Source organism: Epinephelus lanceolatus, chromosome 3, assembly GCF_041903045.1.
Source record: "Epinephelus lanceolatus isolate andai-2023 chromosome 3, ASM4190304v1, whole genome shotgun sequence".
NCBI classification, from domain to species: Eukaryota; Metazoa; Chordata; class Actinopteri; order Perciformes; family Serranidae; genus Epinephelus; species Epinephelus lanceolatus.
The window spans coordinates 41,505,145-41,516,001 of record NC_135736.1 but is presented as its reverse complement, the minus strand read 5'-3'; the positions used below and the strand labels follow the sequence as shown (position 1 = coordinate 41,516,001).

The 10,857-nt window shown below is 42.3% G+C and overlaps 1 long non-coding RNA gene across 1 annotated transcript; it reads right to left on the bottom strand.

The window, feature by feature from the left end:
- Positions 1-6,226: 6,226 nt before the first annotated feature.
- On the bottom strand, positions 6,227-10,040 carry LOC144462591 (uncharacterized). Its single transcript, XR_013490845.1, has 3 exons — positions 9,491-10,040; positions 8,921-9,000; positions 6,227-8,823 (listed from the first exon to the last, which is right to left on the bottom strand). It is a non-coding gene; the product is annotated as an uncharacterized LOC144462591 (long non-coding RNA).
- Positions 10,041-10,857: the final 817 nt, after the last annotated feature.

Below are 10,857 nucleotides of genomic sequence, written 5' to 3'. Positions count from 1 at the left end.
TCGGAAAGTCTAAAGAAAGTAGGATTTGACCAAGAGATTAATGGTTGAACATGAACCACATGGAAAACTGTACACAAGGAAAATGAATGATTAACCTAAACAGAAACAGCAGAGATGCTCGTGAGCATGTCTTGAACTTTGGATCTTCATGTGTTCTCAAACACATCACTGTAGTTCTCAAAAGACGGCAAAAAAAATTCTCATGTTTTCAGTGTTTTTCAAAGAAAGTCATTTCTATCTATTTTAGTGACTCCATCATTCTGCTTTGGGCTTCATTCCATTTTCTAGTGATAATTACTGGACTCAGAAAGAAGCAATGTGCCAGCCTAACCAACGCTTTGCGGCCTCGCATCCAGAACGGATGGGAATCTTCCTCACTTTACCCCCGCTTTGTCTTTAATTACAGGAACACGCAAGTGCAAAGAGCTCAGGGTCTATAATTACTCTGAATGGAAATAGAGTCACTTTGTGTTATTCTGAATAGATTATTTAAGACAAAGGTGTCAGAATGCCCAGTTAAAATACAGTCCTCTTACTTTCTCATTTTGGTATCTGAACTCTGTCATTTGGCGGTCGGGCGTGTATAAATGTTTAAGTTGCTGGAAGGGTCACGAGTTTAACTTGTCAACATAGTTCAGGAAAATGTCCAGCTCATGTACAATGACCATGTTCAGATTGAGATGTCCTCGAGGTCTCAGCCTTGGAAGTTTCTAAATGTCTTCAAAAAAGCTGTTGTGCCACACACTCATTCTTCATCTCTCTGTCTCTTAAATCGACATAGATGTATATGACGTAAAATCTTGTGGTTGTATTTTCTTTTCCTTTTGCTAAATGGAAGATCAGGTCAAGATCTTGTGCCGAAAATTGTTTCTGGTGTGCAGATATTGACTAAAACAGAGGGTAGTTATTGTTAATCATGCTGCTTCTTCATGTTGAAAAAGATTGTTGATTGTTGAATATAAATTTTTTTCTTCCCTAAATTCACATTTTGAATCATTTTAAATAAATACAGCGTCCCTGGGCGTGGGAACTACACCAGCTGTGTGGGGCACTGTGGCCTTGAACAACCTTGTAACCCTCAAAATGACCTTCTACCTCTGACTTGTGTCCTGAGGAGTCATACATCTTGGGTTATAGTTAGCGGGAAAAACGAAGCTCACCAACACACATCAGTCACTTCCAGGGGCGCCAGCAGTTTTATAATTTAATGAATGTGTACATGAACTTTTAAACAATATTTCAACTCACTCCTGTATCAACAAACCTGCTGTGGATGGTTGATGTGGTAATAAAGGATGCAACTTGGACAAGACCTGACAGGTATTAATTAATCAGCCCCTCCAGGATGTTGCGATCGCAGCAATTAAGGCACATTTAGCCAATCCTCGTAAATTCAGGGTGACCTGTCAGTTTTGTCCAATCACTGCAGCTTTACAGCAAATTTTACAATTAAAACAGTTCGTTTCATTGTAGAGCTGCATTTGGTGTGTTCATTTGATTGTGAGAATGCTGCTCCAGGACCGGAGCCCTGTGCCTGGGACAGAGTCCAGCAGGTATAGTGACAGGGCTGACTGTTAGCATCACAGGACTAACATTACCCTGTGGTTAACAACAGGTTTAACGACAGAGCGGAGCTGTTTCAGTCTTGGTGTGAGATAAACTGCTTAGTGTGGGATGTTAACCAGTGGTGCAGTGCAGAAATATGATGAGAAGTGATGAGATCTCGTTGTGATCAAGCGGCAGCCTCCGGAGATGAAACTGCTCGAAACTGCCCTAGAAGACAGTCAATCCTCGTAGACCCACATGTTAAAATGCCCAACTTTACAGCAGAAATACACATGTTTACAGTCTGGTACAAAGAGCGCTGTCTCTATAGCTAATTTTAATATTCATGACAAATGAATGGGGGAGAGGGGGGGGTGAATTTAGATGTAACTCATCTGTTTACATTTTATTGAGGCTTAAAGTTGCGCATCAACCCCTTGTTCCTCCACAGTGCCACCCTCTTGCCCACATATGGTCACTTCTGGCTCCAAAACACCAAGATGGTGACCACTGAATTGCCAAACACAAGTCTTCAAAACCTGAGTCCACAAACTAACGGGTGCCGTTAGCTACATCCATTATTTTTACAGTCTATGGTTGTGATGTGTTAGCTCTTGCTAACCAGGCAGAGGGAGCAGGGGGAGAGCATCTCAGAGATGGTTCTTTAGTGCTGTGTTGAATAACATCAACAAGCTGATGGCTATCAGCTGTTGCTGCCCCCCATCACCACCATCATGAATAGATTTTAATGCTGTGGAAACACTGAATACTCATAATAAGTGAGTTTGCAGCTGCCCTCACATTTTTACTGCAAAAACCACTAATAAACATTTTTTAGAAAAGCTGCTGTGAAATCAGCCATTTCAGGCCACGACAAGGCTCTGAACCCCCAACTTCTCAGAGCGCCCATTCATGGGCAAACCCCTTGCTCTGACATCTCTCCATTTAATGCAAGTTTAGGTTTTTGCATGTGTGTATTTCAGGCCTGTGTGTATATTACAACAGAGTGGAAAAACTGAATTTCTTCTAGCCGACTATTAAAGTATATTGTCTTCTCTCCTTCATACGGCCACAAGTATGTGGACACATCTGTATCTTTATAAACATATCTTTATGTCAACTACAGATGATTGAGTTTAACACAACTTTGATGTCGTACTTATGGACACATTAAAAAGAAAGTACATTTTGAGAACACACACTAATACCCAAAAAAAGTACAATTTTATGCACTTTTAAAAGAACATTTTATAAACTGACCTACTTACCTACGTCTCTTTGCTGGGGGAAAAATCCCAGACACCTACCACACTGCAAAATGTCAGTAAAGGCTAAAACAAAGTCAAATTCTTGGTATGTTGGAGGTATAATGACTGAGTCTGCATCCTCCTCTGCCTTCCATGACCATAATGTTTAGACTGTGGTGCGACTACCAGTCCGCTACGGCCTCTCCAGTCACTATGGCACAGAAAATACAAACACTCTGAGCACTTGTGGTTTCAGTGTTTACCATTCAGTGTATGCATGTGTGTGTGTGTTTCTTCCTTAAGACTACTCTAAAATGTCACTGGCGTAAATGGAGGGTGTGAGTGTTTCAAGCTTGCTGCCTTCCCTCTGTAGGCTTGATCAAAGTGAGTTCATGTGTGTGTGTGTGTGTGTGTGTGTAGTATGAGTTGAGGTTAAGAGGGTCCTGCTCTCTTTCTCTCCCCTCCTGTCAGTTTTACAACAGATGCCTGCCTTAATCTCGGCTCTGCGGAGCGCTCGGCGCAGCTCTTTTGTTTGGGTGGAATGTACACAGATGTTGACACCGCAGTGTAAACACAACTGGCCTGGGGGTCCAGAGGGGGGTCATGTCGGGGAGGTGAGACGTGCGAGATTTCAGCCACTCCACTTTAAGCTCACAGTGTCTTTCTCTGACATCCTACTTTACACTTACAGTTCCACACATTAACACCTGGGAGCTACTGTGCTACAGAGTGTCACTAAGCTGCTTCACTGGACCAGTCAGGAGTTAAGTGCCTTGCTCAAAGGCAATCTGATAGATAGAGGATAACTCATTCATTTATCCAGTGGTCAAACTGTCCTTTAAAACTGTTGCACTATTTCTTACTAACAACATTTGTGGCATGGTGCTCCACAGAGTGCACAAATTCACAAGAGAACAGCCCTTCACTGCTCAGTCTCCTACTCCTGATGGCTTTTACAGTTGTGGAAAGTTTAGAGTAAGTACTAAAAACCCAGAGAGTAATGAGTGTGGTACTGATGATGTGGAAATAGGCAACCAAGTGCCTGTAGTCTGTTCCAAGTGGATAAAATAAGCAGTTGGTTACAGAACACCTTTTTTTGGGGCTGCAGTTATAGGGTTGGCTTTAAACCATGTTTCTGCATGGCTGGAACAAAACGGTTTCATCTGTTGTCTGCCCGAGACATTCATAAAATCTGATTGTTTATTGCAGCATCATACACAATGTGGATTTGTTGAAGTCGGAGTCATTGGGTTTATTGTTTACAGTCAAATGCCTTTTGGTGGTATATGAACAAACGTCAAGCTAAAAGTTGCTTTCTTTTGTGTTTTTTTAACCAGTGTCTTGGTATAATTACCACATCAATGAGACAAAGACAAGTAATATATATAATGCCAGTGTTCTCTTAAGTGTTCCTCCAAATTCAAACCATGCTTTATTCATAAATCATATTGTTTCTTGTCACATTGACAAAGTTTTACTTTTGCTTACTTGATGATGTTACCTTAAAAGAATTTAAAGATGTTGGAAGCATTTTTTTCAATCCTGTCCCCAAAGCTCCGATTGATCCATGGTTTCTCCACCTGGCTAAAATAGATGTCGGTGGGTACAACACCTGTGGCACGTCCAGCCCCAGCAAAACATAACCAACATGGGGTTGGGTAACACCTCTCACACACACCAAACAAGAGAAAATGTACTTCAAAGCCTGTTGCACACCGTACTGAGGAAACGTCATTCATGATGGTGCAGTGGTTAGCAGTGTTGCCTCTCAGCAAGAGGGTTCCTGGTTCAAATCGGGGATGGGGGGGGTTGAACTCTGGGGTGGGGCATCCCTTCTGTTTGGAGTTTGCATGTTCTCCCCGTGTCAGCGTGGGTTTCCTCCAGGTACCCCAAGACATGCATGATAGATTAACTGGTTTCTTGAATGTGAGTATGAATGGTTGTCTGTCTCCATGTGTCAGCCCTTTGATAGTCTGGCGACCTGTCCAGAGTGTACCCAGCCTCTCGCCCAATGCCCAATGACTCTGCACATTCTCAGCGTAGGTTTTCTAAGGGTACTCCAGCTTCCTCTCACAGTCCAAAGACATGCAGATTAATTGGTGACTCTAAATTGGCCATAGATGTGAATGTGAGTGTGAATGATTGTCTGTCTTAGTGTGTCAGCCCTGTGATAGTCTGGTGACCTGTCCAGGGTGTACCTGCCTCTCACCCAATGTCAGCTGGGATAGGCTCCAACCCCCCCGTGACCTCTAACAGGATAAGCGGTTACAGATAATGAATGAATAAATGAATGAATGACATTCAGCCTGGAAACTGCAGTGAAACAGTGCACAGCCTTATTAGATTGAACATGCCCCTGATGAATGAATCGATGAACCAATCATTCAGATAAGATTCAGAGATCTGGCTACTTTGAACTCTGGTGCTCACCTCTTGTATTGTGCCATAACGCAGTGCTAGTTTTCCCAGCAGCCCTCGGTTATTAGGCATGGAGGCTGAGGCATCTGCAGGTTTTCATTTCAAGCAAACATTACATAAGCTGATTTCATGAATTACCTCCCTTCTTTTATCTAAACGTCTAATGAGTGAAATCAGCTGAAGAGATCTGGTAAGAAGCAGCCTTCTCTTGGGCCTCGACCTCATATGGTTGAGGACCTTTTGTGTATTTTTGTCTGCCTCCCTCTGTCTGGTTCTCTACTGGACGCCCACGGTCTGCGCTCTCTCTCCCCAGGCTTTGGTCAGTCCTGTTGGGCTGTGAGGTTCCAGACGTGCAGCCGGTCTTGACCGGAAAAGGTGAACTCAGAGCTGCACTGTGTCAGCAGGGGGAGGAAGAAGGCTCGCGTCTGTCGTGTGTGCGCTTCATATGAGCCTGTGTGTACTTTAGTGTGTATTGTCAACACATGAAATGACCCTTTGCATACATGCCCGCATCATCGAGACCCTAATTAGCTGCAGTGTGAGTCCACATGCGTTTAAATTACACAAGTTGTAGCTGGAAACACTGCTCATAGCTTTGAGTGTGTGTTGGCAGGAGAGACGGAGCCTGTGGAGGAGGACGGAGTGGGAGGTGGGGGGAGGCGGCCAGGGAATAAGCTCTGAAACCTGGCCCAACATTTCGACATATCTTCACCACCTCTGCTGCTCTGCTTTGGGGCTTATTAAGTGAAACAGAAGAAGGTGGAGCTGGGGGTAAGAAAAGAGAGCAAGGCAGGAGTGAGTGGGAGTGCATGAGTGACCGGTTGAGTAACGGAGTGAGATGAGATGAGTGACTGAACGACAGAGAGAGAGCAGGAAAGTGTTGTAGTGTTCGGAGAGAGCGGTCCTGATTACAACATCAGTCTCCATTTCCTTCACAGAGAGAAACACTCAAGCATCAGAACAAGAGTTCACGTTGCAGGCATGTGTGTAAATATGCATACAAGCAGAGGGTTCAGCCGTAACAGAATACTTGGTTTTATTTATTTTAAATGAAAATATAATAATCAAATATTCTTGTAAGTTCTACAAATATTGTTCTCCAAATATGGTCATAAGTGCAATTAAAATGATATGAAGTTACTGCCAGGTACCTCACATTGCACAAAGATGTGAAACCAAAGGTGACAAACTTCACCTACCATTACTTCTTAAGTCCACTAATTAACACTTCCTTTTGTTTAGAACGTACAGAAATGACAGGTGGTTTTACAGAGGACTGTGTCTTTGGTGGGTAAGCTACGTCGAGCAACTGCTGGCAGTAGCTTCGTACAGTATATACCATAAAGACATAAGTGAGGCACCTTCTCATCTAATTCTTGACAAGACTGTAAATAAGTATATTTTCCAAAATGTCTAACTATTCCATCTGACCCAGTTCATGGCCCTTTTACCCTTAGTAAACTAGGCTTTTGTTATTCTACATGCTAACGTTAAACAGAGACAAGTAGTGAAGGAAATGTTGATGAAGAGTAGTGAATGATGGAGATCACTGTCAGAATAACTAAGCAGTTAACCGCACCTGTCGCTTGAGATATGAGATGTTCGCAAAAAAATAAGAAGTGTACTTGAGAAAACAAGTATTCTATTATCAGATTTAACAGCTGTCGCATTTTAAAAAGCATTTGTTTCAGTGTGTATGTAGTGTCCTCACGGTGACTGTCTTCTAGCAGTTAGCAAGAGAAGATACTTGTGAGACATGATAATGGAGGTGTCATTCTGTGTGTTGATTTAATTTCCTTATTTTGGGGATCGTCTACAGGTCACCTGTTAGTGTGTATGTGATGTTCCAGACAAGACGAGTTCTTGACCTCAAGATACATGAGGAAGTGCAGGAGCTGATGTGATGGAGGACTTGTTTCTTTAAAGCACTCTGCTATACTATTAAAATAGCAAACGCTCTTTTTTGTACTCTTTTGTGTGTGCCAGAATACTCTCTCAGGCCTGCTCAATAAAGAAAGGCTTGATTGAAGCATCAATCTGTGTTCCCTGATCCCTTTATTTTACCATAGTAAACACTTCACCAGCATTACTGCAAACTGAAACAGCAGAGATTTTCCACAGTAGCAGCCTGTGCTGAACAGATGATCTTGACACTAGGCAATGATACCATAAATTAAGTAGTCAATATCAATAAATTTCACAAAACCCAATTCGATACTATTATAAAAACAAAAACAAAACAAGATACACTCCTTTACTAAAAACATTTAAATTTGATTTAATATAAATGTTATCATAAATTCCTGATGATCTACTTCAAATGCAAATGATTAGTCTATGTGGGTTCATGAGATATTGTGTGCAAGTAAACATATTAGCCTACAGTATATTAACATATTTCTCCTCCATTCTTGTTGTACATGTACGATGTGACAGTTGGTGTTTGTGGTAGGCTATTTGTCCCGCCCCTCCTCCACTATGATTGGATTGCTGGGTAAAAAGTTATACTCAAAATTGAACATTTTTCAACTCAGCGACAAGAAAGAAAAACAGCAAACCCTCAGCACAGAAAAGATGCTCAGCGCCTCATTATGCTGCTGGCGTTTGAAGCATAGAAACCACAATATAAATATAAATGCTCCTATTGTAAATGATTCATCAAATACAGCCTGAGGAGTGCCATCATGTTTTCAGAATTTTGGTGTCAACGTGGTACCAAAGTATTGTCTCCAGCGTTGCCAGGTGGGAAATGCAAGATTATCGTACCAGAGACTCAAAATTATGGTATTTTGAGGGAAATTATCGTACATCCGTCATAACCAAAATAACAATCCTACTTGATTTTTATTTATTTTTTTGGTTTACTTTTTTTCCATTTTCCTTGCCTCTTTTTTTTGCTCTTCTTCATCTTCTGTTTTGAATCTCATTCTCGCTCAACATCCTGAGGGGTCCTAGCGCCTCATGGGGCAGGTACAGCTGACCATTCAACCAGTCATGCTCATTGTTCAGAGACAAACATCACCCGTATCTCACGCTAAGCAAAGTGTGATTGGCTGGAAACATGTCACATGGGAACAGATGTCTTCAGGGCTCACAAAAAAACTCCGGCATACTGATTACAACCACACATTCATGAAATGGTCAAATTATCGTACATTTGGCCGTTTTTGGGATTACTGATCGTAAATCGTACAGAGGGCCAAATTATCATACAAATACGATAATCATTGTACACCTGGCAATGCTGATTGCCTCTTGTGACATCCCTATTTGGTACCAAACCATCTGAGACGGTTTGAAGTAGGGAATGTGTCTTAAGTAAGGCTAGCAAAGGCGACGAGAATGAACGCAACAATATCAACTTGATAATGTGATTTAGGATTAAGCTAGACTCTGCGACTGAGCTTTTGGAATCCATATTTAAAGCAAACTATCAACTCTATGGGCGGCATGGTTGTGCAGTGGTTGGCGTTGTTGCCTCACAGCAAGAGGGTTCCTAGTTCCAACCCAGGGTGCAGGGTTAGAACCCAGTGGTGGGGGAGCCCTTCTGTGCAGAGTTTGCATGTTCTCCCCATCAGCGTGGGTTTTCTCCGGGTACTCCGGCTTCCTCCCACTGTCCAAAGACATGCAGGTTAATCACTGACTCTGAATTGGCCATAGTTGTGAATGTGAGTGTGAATGGTTGTCTGTCTCTACAGTATGTGTCAGACCTGTGATATCCGGCGACCTGTCCAGGGTGTATCACCTCTTGCACAATGTCAGCTGGGATAGGCTCCCCCAACGGGATAAGCTGTTACAGAAAATGAATAAATTAATGCATGAATATCAACTCTATATTGCTTGGACCTTTTTATACAAAAATAAGTGCATATAAAAAAAAAAAGTTGTGTGCATGAATGTCTTGAATGAAAAACATAAGCAAACTTAAATAACTTGCAGAGATGAAAGAAAGAAAGCTAGAAAGAAAGAAAGAGAGAAACAGGGTGAGAGGAGAGAAATGTGTTGCATACTGGACTCAGAGGGGGTTATTTTTCTCCGCTGTTGTAACAGCTGTGGCACTGCAGAGAGAAAGTCATCACCACATATTAATGCATCACTGCACTGGGCCTTTATGTGATAGAAATGTTGATTATCCTGATTGCACATGAGGAGAGACACACGTACAGAAACACACACTTTGTAATTTAATGTTTATACGGTGCACATTCCACCAACTCCCAGCAGCAGATGATTTTGGCTCTGTAAATGGAGCATGCAAAGGCTACATGTTAATTACTCACCACCATCCAGAAAAGGACGTCAGAAAGAAAGACTTCCATGCAGAATCAACTCCTTGAACTGCATCTGCAGCTCAAACTCTGACCCTGATAAAAGGCTGATGATACTCTGTTGCCTCTCTGTCCTGAGGGCTGAACAACATTTGCACTCGGTTTGGTCCCAGCTCAGACTGCGGGGAGTGGAGCCAAGCTTTGCCTTGAATCAACTTGGATGGAGATTTGTTGCTGCAATCAAGAGATGTGATTGTGAGATCTGGTTGGACTCTTGTCTCCCTGAAGTCATAAGATATTTGGACATGAAGTACCTTTCCACTTTTGGAAAGCAACAGGAGATTTGGCCAACAATGTGACTTTTTTTTTTTTTTCTGACATACTTAGCGCTGACTCGAGTGTATTTAGCAGCCAATCCAATTCTCCTGCTGCTTCATGCATCATTGTGCTTCCAAGACCCGGTTCATATTCAATAATGAAAAACATTTGTGTGTTATGGAGGTTGTAAAAATAGTCCCTGTTTTTGCACTTTTACCTCTAAACTTTTGATAAATGCAAGGCTTCAAACACAAGTACCCATAATTCTGCTGTGACGGCACCAAGAGATGGATTAGTGTGAACCAGCACTCAGGACGTCATCAGATTAATGTTCAACAAGTCTGGACCAAATGTTTCTTTTTACTCAGATTCTTTTTAAAAATAACATCTGGTTTCAATGTGACCAATTTTGGCATAATTGTGGACTCTGGCCACTCTACTCTGCCAAAATGGCTTCCACAGAGATAGCTCAGCACTGCCTGTTGCTGTAGTGATCAAACAGATTTACAGCTCACCTTGTCCTCCTGTTTGTGAGATGAACGTCTGCTCTTCCTCTTTCCAGTCAGCTATAAACACCAGGACACAACAGTTCTCACGGCTTTTAACAAGAGTCCAAGCGTACTGGAAAGTTTACAACGCCTCCGCCTTCTGCTTACCAAGCTATCACTTTGTTTGCTTAGTCCACATAATCCAGGTTTCATTTGATGCCAGACCACACGCAGGTGGGACTGACGATGGTGCAGTAACAGTGTCTATCTCAGGTGTCTGTGTTTGCTGATGACGTTTTATGATTTCCTTCAGGGGATAAGCAGGTGTTTGGTCTGTGGTGTGTAAAGTGTTGCATGGCTTGACAGGCACAGATGTTTGGAAACAGAAGGAGGAAGGCTGATGGTCCCTCAACAGGTGGGATTGTCTGAAAGAGGAACTTGTAAAAAAAAAAAAAAAAAGAAACTTCTCTCTTCACCTCAGTTTGAAGGGAAATGAGTCAAACATGTTCAGAGCTGTGAGGGATCTTTGCTCTGGCTGTTGTTGGGTTCAGAAAGGGCACCTCTAACTTGTCT